Source organism: Nasonia vitripennis (assembly GCF_009193385.2).
Source record: "Nasonia vitripennis strain AsymCx chromosome 1 unlocalized genomic scaffold, Nvit_psr_1.1 chr1_random0004, whole genome shotgun sequence".
In the NCBI taxonomy this organism is placed as follows: Eukaryota; Metazoa; Arthropoda; class Insecta; order Hymenoptera; family Pteromalidae; genus Nasonia; species Nasonia vitripennis.
In genome coordinates, this window is record NW_022279590.1 from 2,219,286 (window position 1) to 2,235,166 (window position 15,881).

General features: G+C 38.5%; 1 protein-coding gene across 11 annotated transcripts in view; it reads left to right on the forward strand.

The window, feature by feature from the left end:
- The window catches only part of LOC100114982, a 361,219-nt gene that overhangs the window by 34,420 nt on the left and 310,918 nt on the right, over nt 1-15,881 (forward strand). For 3 of the 11 annotated variants that reach the window (XM_032601291.1, XM_032601290.1, XM_031933486.2), the window contains one exon: nt 14,961-15,136. The exons of 6 other annotated variants lie outside the window; for them this stretch is intronic. The gene's annotated coding sequence lies outside the window, so the exon portion shown is untranslated. Of the gene's footprint in view, nt 1-14,960; nt 15,141-15,881 lie in introns of those variants that run through there. 2 more of the 11 variants (XM_031933473.2, XM_031933483.2) reach the window with 1 other exon arrangement.

Consider the following 15,881-nt stretch of genomic DNA (forward strand, 5'->3'; position numbering starts at 1 on the left):
GGTTTACCCCCTTAGGGGTAATATTTATGAAAACACCGAAAGACGTCAACTAAATTTTGTTATTAAGGATGTTTAAACATTTTTTCCAATTTTTTTTAGTCGGTTTAAACATTTTTATTATAAAATTATGCCAAAAAATATATGTTTTCAACCCCTAAAAAATAGGGGATGCTACTCTTACTCTTCAAATCACCATGAAATACTTGCTCTTTTTGTAAGAAATAACCTCCAATTTATTTCATTGAAAAATATTAATTTTAAGCCGAGATATTTAAAAAAAACGCTTTTTGGGGGTTAACTTTAGGGGAGGTTTTTACCCCTTAAAAGTGAAAATTAGCCGATAAAAAAAATACGTGTCTCTTATTTTTTTATGTTCTACAACATATATGAAAATCATCAAAATCGGTGAGTTCGGGTTGGGTACCTTTCCTTGTTAGTCGTGCACAAGAATTACCACGCTTGGAGGAACCCGTGGAAGCTCAGGTTGGGAAGCAGAGGAAGTCATCAGCAAGTCATGCTAGAGTACCAACTAAACCATTACTGAATTCTTCTACACAAGGGTCGAAGGAAGAGTTGGATAATCCTTGCACCCCCAACCATCATAATTCATTTTGTGAAAATACAACAGTGGAAAATTCGCACAACAGGCTCAACTGTCATTGGGACGAACAACAATCTGTGAATACGTCCGACCTTACGAAGAAGTGTACTTCCATAGAGAACTTGTTTAACTTGAACTATGGCTCAGTTATGGACGATCAAGCATCAGTGACAGCGTCCGACGGTTCAAAGAAGTCAACTTCTGAAATGAATCAGTCTAACTTGGCAGACGATTCATCACTTTCAGAACATAGGCTATTGCAAGGGCAATCCACGCTACAATGTAGTTGCCAAGCAGCCGGAAAAATATCGTGTTCTGGTACGCCATGTGAGAGCAGTGCAACGCTTGCGGTGCTCACACAGAAGATTGAGTTACTCACGGATTTAGTGAAGTCACTCATAAATTCGGGCGGGTGTTTAACCTGTAAGTCCCGGGACGACAAGAGTAACTGCATGAGGTCCAAGCGTGCTAAAAAGCGTCGTCGGAATAATTGTGACAAGGAATCGCGCGTCGTTGCTAAGATTAACAGCACGAGTGCAACTTCCCGTTCGGCTAAACGGAAGGAAATTAGTCACAATGTTCACCAGCAGCAGGCTAGTTCTAGCAACAAGTGTGACAATAAACGTCGACCGAAAGTTAGTCTCGATCGAGACAAACAGCATGCAAGTCAACAAGGTCACAACGGCTGCACTTCTGCAACTCTTCGCAGAAATCCTTCACCCGGAAGTAAGCTGGATCACAAGGTGAGACCCGTATCAAGTGTCTCTGATACCGGTAGTGATGACACCAGTCGAAAATCTTGCTCACAGACGTGTGAACGAGAAAAATACACGCCAAATCGATCGTTTCGTAATGCGCGGGTGGAGAATGAACGTGCGAATCTAGGGATTCGGAAAGCACCGACTTCTCAACCTTTCAAAGGGAGCTGTTGGAACTGTGATGTCGTAGGGCATCGCGCTCGCGTTTGTCCGGAGCCGCATATCCTCAAATGCCATAAATGCAAGCTGGCGGGATATAAGCGGACGAACTGCCCAAGGTGTCTGCAGCACGGGGAGTTTTATTCATCGATGTCCGTTTGTGAGTCTTCGAGCTCAAGAGTTGACAACAGTGTGTCAGAGGGCATAGGTAAATCTGTGCTCGCGCTAGCGAGCCATTCCGAGTCTCTCTTCGCTCCGCTCGTTTCGCGAATAGACACTCTGCGATTGCGATTATTGTGTGCGAGGGTTGCGAGGTCAACCGAACCGAGGACAATCCGTCCGAGACCATCTTCGCGTGGGTTAGAACGGCCGTGCCGGCCACGTACATCTGTAAGTACTAGTTCTTATAAACTCTCGCTTGCTCGGGCGACTTTAAGCCTCCTCTCTCTCTCACCTCGACTACATGCTGGTAGCTGGCATGCGCCCGTCTGGTGCGCTTGTATAAGCCAAGCACCAATAAACAGTTAGTCTAAGTTTTACAATAATCCGCGAGTGTTCATTGACTTTTACTTCTTATGAATCCATGTCCTGAGTAATACTATCACCGCCGCGTGTTCATACGTCTTTACGTCCGTGCGCGGATAGATTATAGTCGGTAGAATCTAGTGCCTTCTGCACAGCCGACGGAAACGCTGAATAGTAGCATAAACAACAAACAACTTAAAATAATAATGACGGCCGAGCTACCGTCATAACATATATATATATATATATATATATATATATATATAGTTATTTTGAGCCAAGGTAAGATTCAGCCCCCCTTCAAAATAACGTTAAAACGTTTAAAAAAACGCGTTATTTTTTACTCATGAAACCCCCCCCCCCCTCTGTCCCCACTCAGTTACTTTATTCAACATTTATAGTAAAAAATATTATTCATTATGTTAAAAGTTCTATTTTTTCACGCCACCCATAAGGTAAATAGAAGAACGCGTTTTTTTCTCTCATGACAAAAATTTTAATGTTTTAAAATTAATATAGAATCTTATAGTAATTTCAATAATCAATGATGGATTTTATTCGTGTATTTTTAATACTTTATTCTGTAACAAGAGGCATGAAAGTGCGTTGCTGCTGAATCGTGCGCGGAGGCGCGCGTGAGACACTGCGCGTAAAGGTTGATTATTTCGGGCTGGCGACCAGCAAACACACGTGCGCGGAGACCAAACTAAAGTATCCCGGTAAACGTATCGTGTCGACGAGCATTATCCGAGCAATCAACTCTCATAGCTGACACCTTCGATCTCAGCTTGATGTCCAGAAGCAGCTACCCTGGAGCCTTTCGAGGAGTGGAGAAGCTTGGCTAGGAGGGACGCCTCCACGAGATTCTGTCGTTTGACCTTGGTCACCGTAGATCGTACTCGACGCGTGCTTCGCATCTACGTATATCTCACGAATTTCTTCACGCAACTATAAAGACGCCGAAGCCGAGATTCGTGCCACTGAATCCTCAACTCGTCTACCGAATACCGTCCTCTCGTGCGACGCGCGCGACTATCGTAACCAATTGAAGTGATCAATATATGCAACTATTCTATTTACATATTGCGCTTTTTGCTGTTACGAACGCCGTCCTTTCTATCTCCTGTTCGCGGACTTGACAGGGTTGGACTGGGATATAGCCGCGGCATCGTCGTCGCCGTTGGCAGCCGAGCAACTCTGTGTGCGGAGAAAGCGCGGCGAACTTCACTTCGTAGCCGCCGTGCACAAGGCCAGTTGCCTCGTTACAAACTGGCGCCTCAACGTTGCAGGTAACGAGCAAGAGCGTCGAAGTAGGTGGGCATTAAAATAAATTCGTGTAGTGAGAAGGAAGAATTAAATCGTCTCGCGGAAGGACGAAATTTAACCCTAGCGCAAATGACCGAAGCAGAGAGAATAGCAGCTCTGCAATTCGTATTTACAGGTGTCGCCGCAGAATAATGCGAGAACAACAAAGATGAGTGGCAAAGCTAGAAAGAGTTCTATACGGCGGCGACAAGATGGTACGTCATGAACAGGCGATTCCAACAACGGAAGCAGAGTGAAGATACCAAGGCGCGCACGGGCCCGTGCGTGATTTTGTGACATCCCTGGGAGGCATGATGAAGGAAATAAAGCTACAACCAAGCCTGAAGAAACAACTAGACCTCTTACATAAAAATCTTATGCCAGAGCTGCAAAGGTTGACCCTTCGTATGAACTGCCACGATTGGGACAGTTTCCAAAGAAGCCGGATGCGGATTGCGGATCTTGATCTCCGTCCTGGTAAGCTGGATCGCTACGAGGTTCTCCGAGGTGATGGAGCTGCTGCAGAAATTCTGCAGACAATGGAGGTTCAGATGATTTGGGGATATTATGAAGGGTAAGTATAATAAATTCTCTCTCTATACAGTAATTTTAATATTAAGATTTGAGTTAGGTTATACTTTTAATTGCGACGTCGTGCGTTGCAGCCGCACAAACCGCGTATTGCTGTTTGCGCGGTAACCTCACCCGATGCGAGAAAGAAAAGGCGATCGGGTGATGAACTCATTGATAGCTTGGAAGATCTCAAGAAGTATGGTCGCCGGTGGGAGAAACAACGAGATTTAGACAGTCGATATGCATTGTCATTGCCAGCCGAGAAGATGAACGTTCCCGGCGCGGCATATACAGGAGATATGACTTAGCCAAAGGTCGCTGCAGTTAAAACGTTGGAGAAAGAGAAAGAGATTGAGAAGACTCCGAAGAAGGGCAAAAAGTCAAAAGCTAAGAAAGCTTCGACTTCAGCGTCCGCTTCGGAGTCAGAGAGACTGTCCATTAGATAGATTGCTTAAAGTGTTTCGAATTTCGGCTTTTTTGGAAGCACGCACAGACAGCCACGATTTTAATCGGTAAGCGTTATTTAAAGCGCATCGATAATTACTATGACAAGTTTTAACAGCATGATGCATACAGTATACATCAGAGGATAATTTAGCGAAAGACGAACATTCCTAATCGTACTCAAGATTAAAAATTTAGCAAGGTATTATTTTGCGTAACAATAGCCATTTATCATTACCTCTAACATATATTTTTTGCACACTTTTTGAAAGTTCTCTTAAAATTTTTTTCATTGACTTAAATGACACCTTGCCGTCAAAGTAGTCTAGACCGTGATGATATTGGGTCAGCCAATCGTTCTCCTTTCGTATATCTTCACTCAGATGATTAAGCGCTATCGTAGGTGTCAGTATTCAATGACTACTAAAGTTTCCATCAACGGCCACCACGGCAACATCTTTTGGCACATTCCGATGTTTGGAATCTTTGAAGAACTGTATGTCAATGATCATATCTATGATTGAGTGAAGCGTATATGACAGTGCTAGATTGTCGAAAATTAGAGGAAGAGACTGACTGTAGAAGTCGCATGCACAGCGTTTATATGCACAGTAGAGAGTAGCGACATCTGTGAGAAGTAAACTATTTTTAACTGCTAAAATATGTGATCACTTGACGCGAGGCATCAATTTCCAAAATATTATCATACTCTGCGTACAGAATGCAATTTACCGTTTCTGTTAGTGCATTGTTAAAACGTACTTCTAATCTAACACTACCATGTTTAATTAAATTCCAGTGGCTGCAGTCATTCGCCGATATATCGGGAGTCAAATCAAAAGCAAATAGACAGTAGCCGTGGGGATAGTTATCGCGCGTCACTTGATTACCCTCGTTGAGGAAGTATATTCCCGTACCGAAGAACAGTGTGTGATACGCATCCACATATAGATTTCTCGTCGTAAAGTCCGGTTGCAATGGTTTTGAGGGCAACTGGACCCCACCAACGTACAAACATAGAAAGTTTATATTAAAATGTTCAAAATTGAATGGATTGAGCAGCCGATCACCATTAAAAGCTTTGTTATTGACGAAACCCAGGATGATTCTCTTCGGCAGCTGACCCAATCTGATATTGTCCAATGTTTCACCGTGTACACGACTGTGCATAGTGACTGCCTTGACTTTCACCCGTGTCAATAGATATTTAGTCGTTGCTCGTGAGAGTGATCAAGCATGTGCAAGTATCTACTGGGACTGATTTTTACATGTCTCACTAGAAGATTGGCCTCCTCAATGTGTACGGGAAAAAAGCCCGCAGGGTCCATCAGGCAAAAGTTATCGCGCGATTTCACCAAACGCACCCTCACTTCGACGCCGTTGAGCAGTAGCTTCTCTTGATTGAACACATCGGTATGGAGGTGTCCAACTAGGTCAACGGGTTTATTTGCAGCAAGTAACTTTCGCCTTTCCACAAACCACTCGTTCAGATTTTCTGTGTTGTTTATTTTTTCAGCCGTTGGTCACACCACAAAACAGTCGACAGGTGAGAGGTTTTGGCGGTAGGTCCGTTATTTAGCAGCGTCTCTATGTATGCTCTGTAGGCATAAGCATTGGTAGGTGGTGACACAGGTTTCTGATCGAAAGATACATCTACTTGATTGAATAGTGAATGCATAAAATTGTCGACTGGTCTCACCCGGACTGTTAAAAGTTTATAAGCCGCTCGATCAGCCTCAGTCACATCTTCTTCGCTTCTACGAGATTTTATACTCACACGAAGACTAAGCATTGTATGAGCCAGATCAGGATATTCATCGCTGTTCCCGGATATCACAAATTCCATCGGTGATCAGTCAAAAACGATATAGGCTTATATTAAACCCAATGCGAGCCTTTGATTGTTGTTTGGGTCGGTGGAATGTCAAACAATAGCAGCTCCGACTTTAAACATTCGCACGAATGGGTATGTAAGAACGCCATCTTTAACTGTCAAAGATATCTCTCGTCGTTTTGCTTCTTTTTCTCCTTCTAGACGAAGGTTTTTTATTGCGAGATCTTCTTCTTCTTCTGTCTCTTAATGTTTCTTGTTGCACTTCTCTTCTTTACACCACCACCACCCTCGACTTGCGTTTCTTTCTTTCGCCAACACCTCTTTTTCTTCTATGCGCTGTGAAAGGACCAGCCAGCAACTGCAACTGAGCAGGATTTCCGTAGCGTGACATTTTATATCTTCACCCCTCCATCAACTTGTCCAGTTTCTCCTTAGCTTTTCTCTTCAGAATCTCACTAGATTCTCTCACACAATTGCAAAAAGACTCCTTCACCGGTGTATTGTGTGATGCAACGTCGGATATGATGTTGAATCCCGTACCTACGGCCTCTTTACCCACAGCTTTGGCCCCGCGACTGACAAGGAAAGGTACCCAACCCGAACTCACCGATTTTGATGATTTTCATATATGTTGTAGAACATAAAAAAATAAGAGACACGTATTTTTTTTTATCGGCTAATTTTCACTTTTAAGGGGTAAAAACCTCCCCTAAAGTTAACCCCCAAAAAGCGTTTTTTTTAAATATCTCGACTTAAAATTAATATTTTTCAATGAAACAAATTGGAGGTTATTTCTTACAAAAAGAGCAAGTATTTCATGGTGATTTGAAGAGTAAGGGTAGCATCCCCTATTTTTTAGGGGTTGAAAACATATATTTTTTGGCATAATTTTATAATAAAAATGTTTAAACCGACTAAAAAAAATTGGAAAAAATGTTTAAACATCCTTAATAACAAAATTTAGTTGACGTCTTTCGGTGTTTTCATAAATATTATCCCTAAGGGGGTAAACCACCCCTAACACAAAATAACTGTAAATATGTAATTCAATACATAATATTTCGTAGAAAGTTTGTATATAGAGGTTTTCGAGGTCGCTGATTACAAATCTGTTATCAGATTTTGAAAATTCAAAATGGCGGATCCAATATGGCGGACGGAAATATCGAAAAAAAATTTTATATAATAAAAAAGTTTTAAACGACTAAAAAAATTGGAAAAAATTTGTAAAAATCTATAATAAACAAATTAAGTTTTTCGATTTTTTCATAGATACTACCCTTTAGGGGGTAAACCACCCCTAACACAAAATAACTATAAGTATACTTCAATCCATAATATTTTGTAGAAGGTTTGTATATAAGGGTTTTCGAGATCGCTCTTTGCAAATCTGATATCAGATTTTGAAAATTCAAAATGGCGGAACCAATGTGGTGGACGAAAATGTCGAAAAAAAATTTTAACTTTCATAAAAACTTGTTATAAATGTGTGATCTTTGTAGCCTGTACATGTGAACTAAAGAGCCTTAAACCCTAAACCCCTAAAGAACAAATAGGCTAAATGGTTGTGCTTTTTAACCAAACCACCTCAAATTCCTAAATTTGTAAACAAGAAAATTCTGTGTGTGAAGCAGTTTTATAATTTCCGTAGAAATTGTTATCAGAATGTTATTGAAATTCCTTTATTGTAAATTCAACTTATAATGTATTTTTGTTTATAATATTAGAGTATAATAATAATCTACAATCTTTTATCTTTTGCCATAGTGCATTTTTTGTATTGAGCATAAAATATATTATTTTACGATGTTTTTACAATAATGGTAGTCCTCATAAAAGTGTTTAAAGCACAATGCTTTTTTGCACCAACCACATCGTACAATTGCAATGTTTGTGCACCCTTCTATTTCACAATGTGTTGCACAAGACTTTCCAAAACTGAAATCTATAGGATTATCAAATTTATCTGGTTTTTCATTGACGTAACCGCTTTTATACCAGGAATATTTAAACAAATCTATATATCTCGGTGAAGACAGTTGGTTGTGAACCAATGATTGAAGTTTAATTATATTATTTCTCACATGTAAATTCATATCATGATCCATTAACATTACATTATCAGAAAATGTTCGGACAAAGTTTTTCCAAATACGGAATCCATAGACATCAAGTGGTTGTATTTTTCCTGTGGTTCCAGTTGGAATTTTTTTTATGTTAATAATTTCATTTTGTGGCATTGTTTCTTCTATAACTTTGTCACAATGACCACTCCAAGAATCAAGTAATAGTATTGAGTGATGGCCTACATAGGGATAAAATATTTTTTCCAACCAGATTTTGAAGTGATCTGCAATTAAACGACTTACTAATTAACTGATCAACGATATTACAATGTAAAAATTGTTATTAGTTCCCTTACTTGTTGTTAATTTTCCAGATTTGGATGCTTCCACGTACACGTTTTCTGGTCTAAATATGTTTTGTTCTACAATAGGGCCAAACTTGCCACTTGGTTCCTTTAAAACAAGAAATAGCGGTGACAACAGTTGTCCAGTAGCTGATATTAGTGGCTGTATAGTATAACTATGCGTTGTTGCTGAAATTGACTGTACCAGACATTGCACTTGCTTTTCTCCTTCTACTGCTAATGTTCTTCCAGAATGCATTTCTAGCTGAAATCCGCTCTGATCTGTATTATACAAATTTTCGAGTCCAATCCTTGGTAAACACGATTTAACGTCATCGATAAATGCTTCAGCTTTAGCCGTAAGTTCTGCACTACTTTCTAGTGTTTTTCTTGTTATGAACTTATTTATTTTCCTAGAAACTATTCGGTGTGCTTGCTTAAATTTGAGTAACCAATGTTTAGAAGCTTTGAATCTAATATCATCAAAACCAATTTCTTTTTTAGCTTGTAAGGCCCATCGAATTATATATAATATCTTCATCATGGATAATTGAACCACTGTCGAGAGCTGCTTGAAAATTATCCAGGGTATACTGACAAATTTGTGCTACTTTTTCTCTATACATGCCACCTTTATTAATTGAATGAGCCCAACGACGTAGCTGACTAATAGATGATACTTTTTTGAATCTGTTTTGCACTGTTTTGAGACTTAAATTTTGCTTCGTTTTGCTACTTTTCCAAAATTCTACAGCTCTTTTTTTGTATTCAAAATCTAGTTCTTCATTATCTGCTGTACATTGATTTGTTGGTGCTATATCCGGATCAGGAAAATGATGTTGCACTTCATCTTCAATTATTTCCGCATTATGGTCTTTATACTCTTCTTGAAAATCCAAAGAGTCATCAGTAATCATTTCTACATCGTTGAAATCATGTGTTGCATCTATTAAAATTTCTTTTATTTTTTCGGCCAACTCTGTTTCGTGATAATTCGTGACACTATCTGGTATGTTTAACGCTTGAAAGTATGCTAATAATAAGTTTAGAACGTTTAACGGATTAATTTTCATTTTTCAATCTAAAATGAAAACAAGCGGTAAAATTTATACAAGCTGTGTTTTTGCATGTAAGGCACGACTGCTACATTTCTACCAGAATAAAAGGAGTGAATGTAAATTGAATCAAATCATTAATTTATGCATTGGAGAAGAATTCTCGTTCCACTTTGTGATGTTCGGAAAACTCTATTTTTGGTTTTATTCAACTTTTATTCACTTTGAAATTGAATAATGTAAATCTATATAAAATCACTAAAGAAAATTTTCTACAACTGTATGATACCACTGACAAACAAAAAGACGTACTATTCGTGCTTTCCGGCATCGAACTAGAATACCCACAAAACTCACTCACTGCCTAAAAAATAACACAGGCAGCTGAGGTAAACACTCGATGAAAACAATCTAAAAAAAGAACATACTGATTCGCACATATTATCAACAACTTTTATGAGTGAAAGACATTTATCTGTGGAATTATCATTGAATGTACGATAACATTCATTAAACTAATGAATGCATATAAAATTCCCTTTCAATAACAACGTGTTCTTTAATTGCAAATGAAGTTCGAGTATTAATATTCTTTTATGTATTTTTACCAATAACAAAAATTATCATAGTAATATAATAATAATAATAATAAGAAGAAGAATAAGCATAATTGCAATAGCAATAATAACAGTAATACTGATAATAGCAATGATAATGAAAAATAATAATAATAATTAGAATAATATTTATTATTAAATTTAGATTTTTTGATAAATTCATTAAATCGTAGCAAATAGTATTATTATGGAATTCCAGACTGTAAATATTTTACTATAGATACAATAATCATTACTTCGAGAATTCATCTAAAAAACTTTCGGCTTACGAAATAATTGTAACAATGAAAAACTCCCAAGTTTGACAACATTAAATTTTATTACAAAACGCAAAAGAGTTTGATAAACTAATTTTATTAACCTATGTTTTTTCATTTGCAAAAAAGTGTGGACTTTCTGAATTTATAAAATTATATAATTATGCAATTTATGAAATACTTTATAATTTATGAAATTACTTTTGAAATTATGCTAATTTATAAAAGCAGAAAAATAAATAATCTTTGATTGAAACATAAAACGAGACGTTATTTGTTACATACAAAATGATAGAATAAAATATCGGTAATATGTCTATACTCGTGTCTACGGTAAAGCATAGGCCTTCGGCTTGTCTGGAGGTTAGGGGTTTGGAGTCGTTTGGTTAAAATGCACAACCATTTAGCCTATTTGTTCTTTAGGGGTTTAGGGTTTAAGGCTCTTTAGTTCACATGTACAGGCTACAAAGATCACACATTTGTAAACAAGTTTTTTTGAAAGTTAAAATTTTTTTTCGATATTTCCGTCCACCATATTGGATCCGCCATTTTGAATTTTCAAAATCTGATAACAGATTTGTAATCAGCGACCTCGAAAACCTCTATATACAAACCTTCTACAAAATATTATGGATTGAAGTATACTTATAGTTATTTTGTGTTAGGGGTGGTTTACCCCCCTAAGGGGAAGTATCTATGAAAAAACCGAAAAACTTAATTTGTTTATTATAGATGTTTACAAATTTTTTCCAAATTTTTTAGTCGTTTAAAACTTTTTTATTATATAAAATTTTTTTTCGATATTTCCGTCCGCCATATTGGATCCGCCATTTTGAATTTTCAAAATCTGATACCGATTTGTAATCAGCGACCTCGAAAACCTCTATATACAAACTTTCTACGAAATATTATGTATTGAATTACATATTTACAGTTATTTTGTGTTAGGGGTGGTTTACCCCCTTAGGGGTAATATTTATGAAAACACCGAAAGACGTCAACTAAATTTTGTTATTAAGGATGTTTAAACATTTTTTCCAATTTTTTTTAGTCGGTTTAAACATTTTTATTATAAAATTATGCCAAAAAATATATGTTTTCAACCCCTAAACAATAGGGGATGCTACCCTTACTGTTCAAATCACCATGAAATACTTGCTCTTTTTGTAAGAAATAACCTCCAATTTGTTTCATTGAAAAATATTAATTTTAAGCCGAGATATTTAAAAAAAACGCTTTTTGGGGGTTAACTTTAGGGGAGGTTTTTACCCCTTAAAAGTGAAAATTAGCCGATAAAAAAAATACGTGTCTCTTATTTTTTTATGTTCTACAACATATATGAAAATCATCAAAATCGGTGAGTTCGGGTTGGGTACCTTTCCTTGTGAGTGGAAGGATGCGGCCAAATATGCCAGCTAGAAAGGAGCTGATACCACCGTCACCTCTTTGGTAGGGACATCCGATGTAAATGTGACCAACTCCACCGGTGTAAGGATTCCGTCCCCCTCCCCCACTGTACTGGTAGCCATTGTCAAAGTGGCAATTGAAATAATCTTCGTAGCGATTCACGAAGACTAGTCATCGACTTTTTTGAAATGAAGTGTTACAGTCACTGTCTCGTAATCGAATGGTATCGACTGGCCACATTGTCTCTTATATATATTTCAATTGTCTGAAATGCGTTGAATAACAGTGGTATATACATTGATGGGGAGAAACTTTTGATTCGAGTAGTACCAAATTCGTAATTATCAGTATTCATCGATACAGCTCGTAGTAGACGCGATTGAACATCACCTGTCACGTATGGCTCACAGATGTAGCTGTAGATCATGAACATGGCTGGTAGCCCATCGGAAAGTCCAGCAGGTCTATCCGAGTCTATAGTGTATTGATTTCCAATAAAATAAATTCCTTGTCTCTTCTTTTTAAATCTTTAGTCTCCAAGCGCTTGTAGAGGTGAGGTAGGGATAAATTGGACACGTGTGTTCGGTTGAACTTTGTATTTATTTAGAGAGCTTGGAATTACTACTATCAAACTTTGCTTGGCTCGGCAGAACGCAGACTGCAGGACAGGCAGGAGGGCCTAGGTCTGTGCGAGTCTCTGGCTCGAGCGAGAGTGACGAGTGCCCCCAGCGAAGCCACCCTTCAGACCTCGGACGGAAGACGTTGGTCTCGCTCATGAGGCCCGAAGGGAAGGGATAGCTTGGGCACTTGAGTGGCGCGCGTGCTTTTTTGAGAATTCCGAAGATTATCGAGCGCGCGCGGCCGATCGTTTTATTGCTTTAAGTGCAATAGGTGACAGACCGCTCGGCTGTCGAAAATCCGAAGACTGCCTCGTCTGGGGGATTAGCGAGCGCGCGCGCGGCGGATCGCTTTATTGCGGTGAGGCAATAAAGCGAGGGACCGCTTGGCGAAAACTCGAGAGCGTCAACGCTCTCTACCAGGCCCCGCAGATGCGGGAAATATGCACGCCACAAATCCAAGAATTTTTTTACTTTTTCCGATAAATAGAGCTCGTGATTAAACTGTGAGCAGCTACTCTTTGCGCAGTTTTGGCTGATCGTTAAATAACCGCCACGTTCAAGTGTCACCCTCAAATGACCATGGATGCATCCTAAATTATTTATTTCCTTAACTGGAGTGTGAATATTTTTATAATTTCCCTGACGAATCAATGATTTAGTGATTGTAAAATGTTTCTCTCTCGCCTCATTTGTCTCAAGTCTTGTGGGTGGTATTCGTGTTAGGGAAATTTTTCTCTCCTCTTTTTCAGATGTCACGTGTTGGAATGTCAGAGGTATTCGAACTTTAGTGAGCGCGACCAACCATGAACCTTGTAATCTGATCTGATGTGGCAACTGTGTAACATAATGAGTTGTAGTGTTTTCCGAGAAATAATTTATGCTGTTGTTGCTAGGCAAAATAATGTAAAATTGATCTTTTATATTCGCGAAATTTGGCTAGCCTTGACCCAAGAATTGAACTTTTCTGGATAACCTTTCCAGCTGACGAAATACTCCTTCGAACGATCCATACCTCTGCTATGCAAAAAACTTTCTATTTAAAAAGATGCACCTTCCAAATCCTTTTGAACTCTGCTCAATTCCTCAGTGTCCTACCCTGATAGAAGACGTTCTGTGTGATGAATATCACCGAGAGCGAGTGATGATGGGACGCTTTACTACCACTAGATGACGATTTACGCATTAAATCATCAATGATAACAAGTTTTGGTCTAGGATTGGCAGCCCAGTCACTAATCTATAGCAAATCCTCGAGAAATTCCACTTTTTAGGCACGACCGCGACACGGAAGTGCCTTATAGTTTTGTCATCGAAAAATGTGTGAGATGCGATATCTCACGCAATTTTTGACCGATCGGGCTGAAATTTTGGGAGAAGTCTCCTGTTGCACAAACCTTAAAACTAATTTGTTTTATCCCGATCGTCTACGTTTTAAAATGCCGGCACAATTTGTCCAATTTTTGCGTGTTTTTTGAATAAAAATTTTGGTGTTACACGATTATCTCTAAGAGACTTTTATCAATCGGGCTAAAAATTTGTGTGCGAACTCCCCTCGTAATATTAAGGTGCCAAATTTATTTTGCGCTCGATCCTGCATATATACGCAGAATGCGGTCACATCCAAAAATCGCTAAAAACGGTTTTTGGCTCTAACTCGAATTCTATGCTTTCTACAAAAAAAGTTATATAGAAAAGTTGTAGATCTCGAAGAAATACAACTTTTTCCTATTTACACTTAAGCGTGAAAATGCTTTTAATTCGAGTTAACAGGCCAAAATCGATTTTTTTACAGCATTAAACCAGTATTCATCATCAAACTTGGTGGCTATACATTGTACATAAAAACTTTAAATGTAAAATATATTTTAAAAATATAACTTTTTACTGTGACAAACATTTTTTCAAAACGCTTATACATAAACAACAACCCTAGCAAGCCATCGTTTGTAGTTCCTTGTAGCTTGGTTGCCACTCTGTGTAGTAGATAATCACACAGACGATCGAGATCCGTGAAAAACTTTTTGACGAATACCGTTTTACCACAACCTGTGGGGCCGCACAGCATAGAGGTAAATGGATGTTTCCATCGCGTGTCCATAACTGCTACTGACGACTATCAATCACAGCTCTTCTACTACTACTACTACTTTACTCCCGACAAACACCTTATAGATTGCGAATAATACAGAATAATTAAATAGACCAATCAGGTAACATGAAAAGGAGCGCCATCTATGGGTTCAGGAATTAAACTAAGGTCGAAATACAAAACATATTTTTTTTCTTTCTGTATTTATTTTTGTCTCTCTTTACAATCATTCTCAAGTTGTTGTAAATTCAATTGCATTTTTTCCTTTATAAGTTAGAAATAACTGGAGTTTGTTTGCTTGTTCAGCCAGATTATTAAAGAGCTTCTCGTCTTTGAGCAGTGCAGCAGATTCTCTTGACGGTAGAAAAATTCGGAATTCTTAGTCGAGGATGGCAATGATCTTTGCACCGAAACATGTCTTAACCTCTTTAAACGATATCAGCATATGATGGTGGTCAACCTCCATTTCGACTACTTTCTTGGTGGGTAGGTATTCCTCACTAGCAATCTAGTTAAGAGCCTCTAAATCTCACTGTCGGCTATAACTGATTCCAAGGTGAAGCGGCGGTGTTTGCTAGTGTTATTGTTTGGAGCGTGCTAAATCTGTCTAACACCTTGGGAGCGTGCTAAATCCGTCCCTTGGCATAGCATACACCGGCGAGCCCTTTGAATACAGATCATTGCCACAGAGAGAAGTATAAGCTAAGGTCCGTCGAGTGGAATCTCCGGCGTTAGCCAGAGCAGTTGACCATCCCTATTTTAAATTGCCACGTGAACGCATGTAGATAATACAGTCAGCATCTGCCACGAAGGGTGATTAGAACCATCTAGAGTGCGCAGGATTATAATAATAGTAAGTTGTTAAGATAAATCATAGGTACTTTACAATTCGTAAATAAATAAGACTAAACTTACTAAATACTACTGTAAAACGACAACATCCTAAGCTAAATATAGCGAAACTCCGTCAACTGTAAACTGAACGTCTGTGAAGTGCTCTGGGCCAATAGAAACATAAAAATCAATATAAATAAAACCCTTCTGTACTAAATTAATAATAATAACTAAACCCCAATCTAAACAAATAAATTCGAATCAGCTTTGCAGTCACGACGTGCAGGTAAGAGTACTTTACTTGTGGACTAACCATCAGCATCCACACACGAAACGAGTTGAGCGGACCAACCCTCAAGCTAGGAGTGGAAATCTGCATTCATGGGTGGTTCC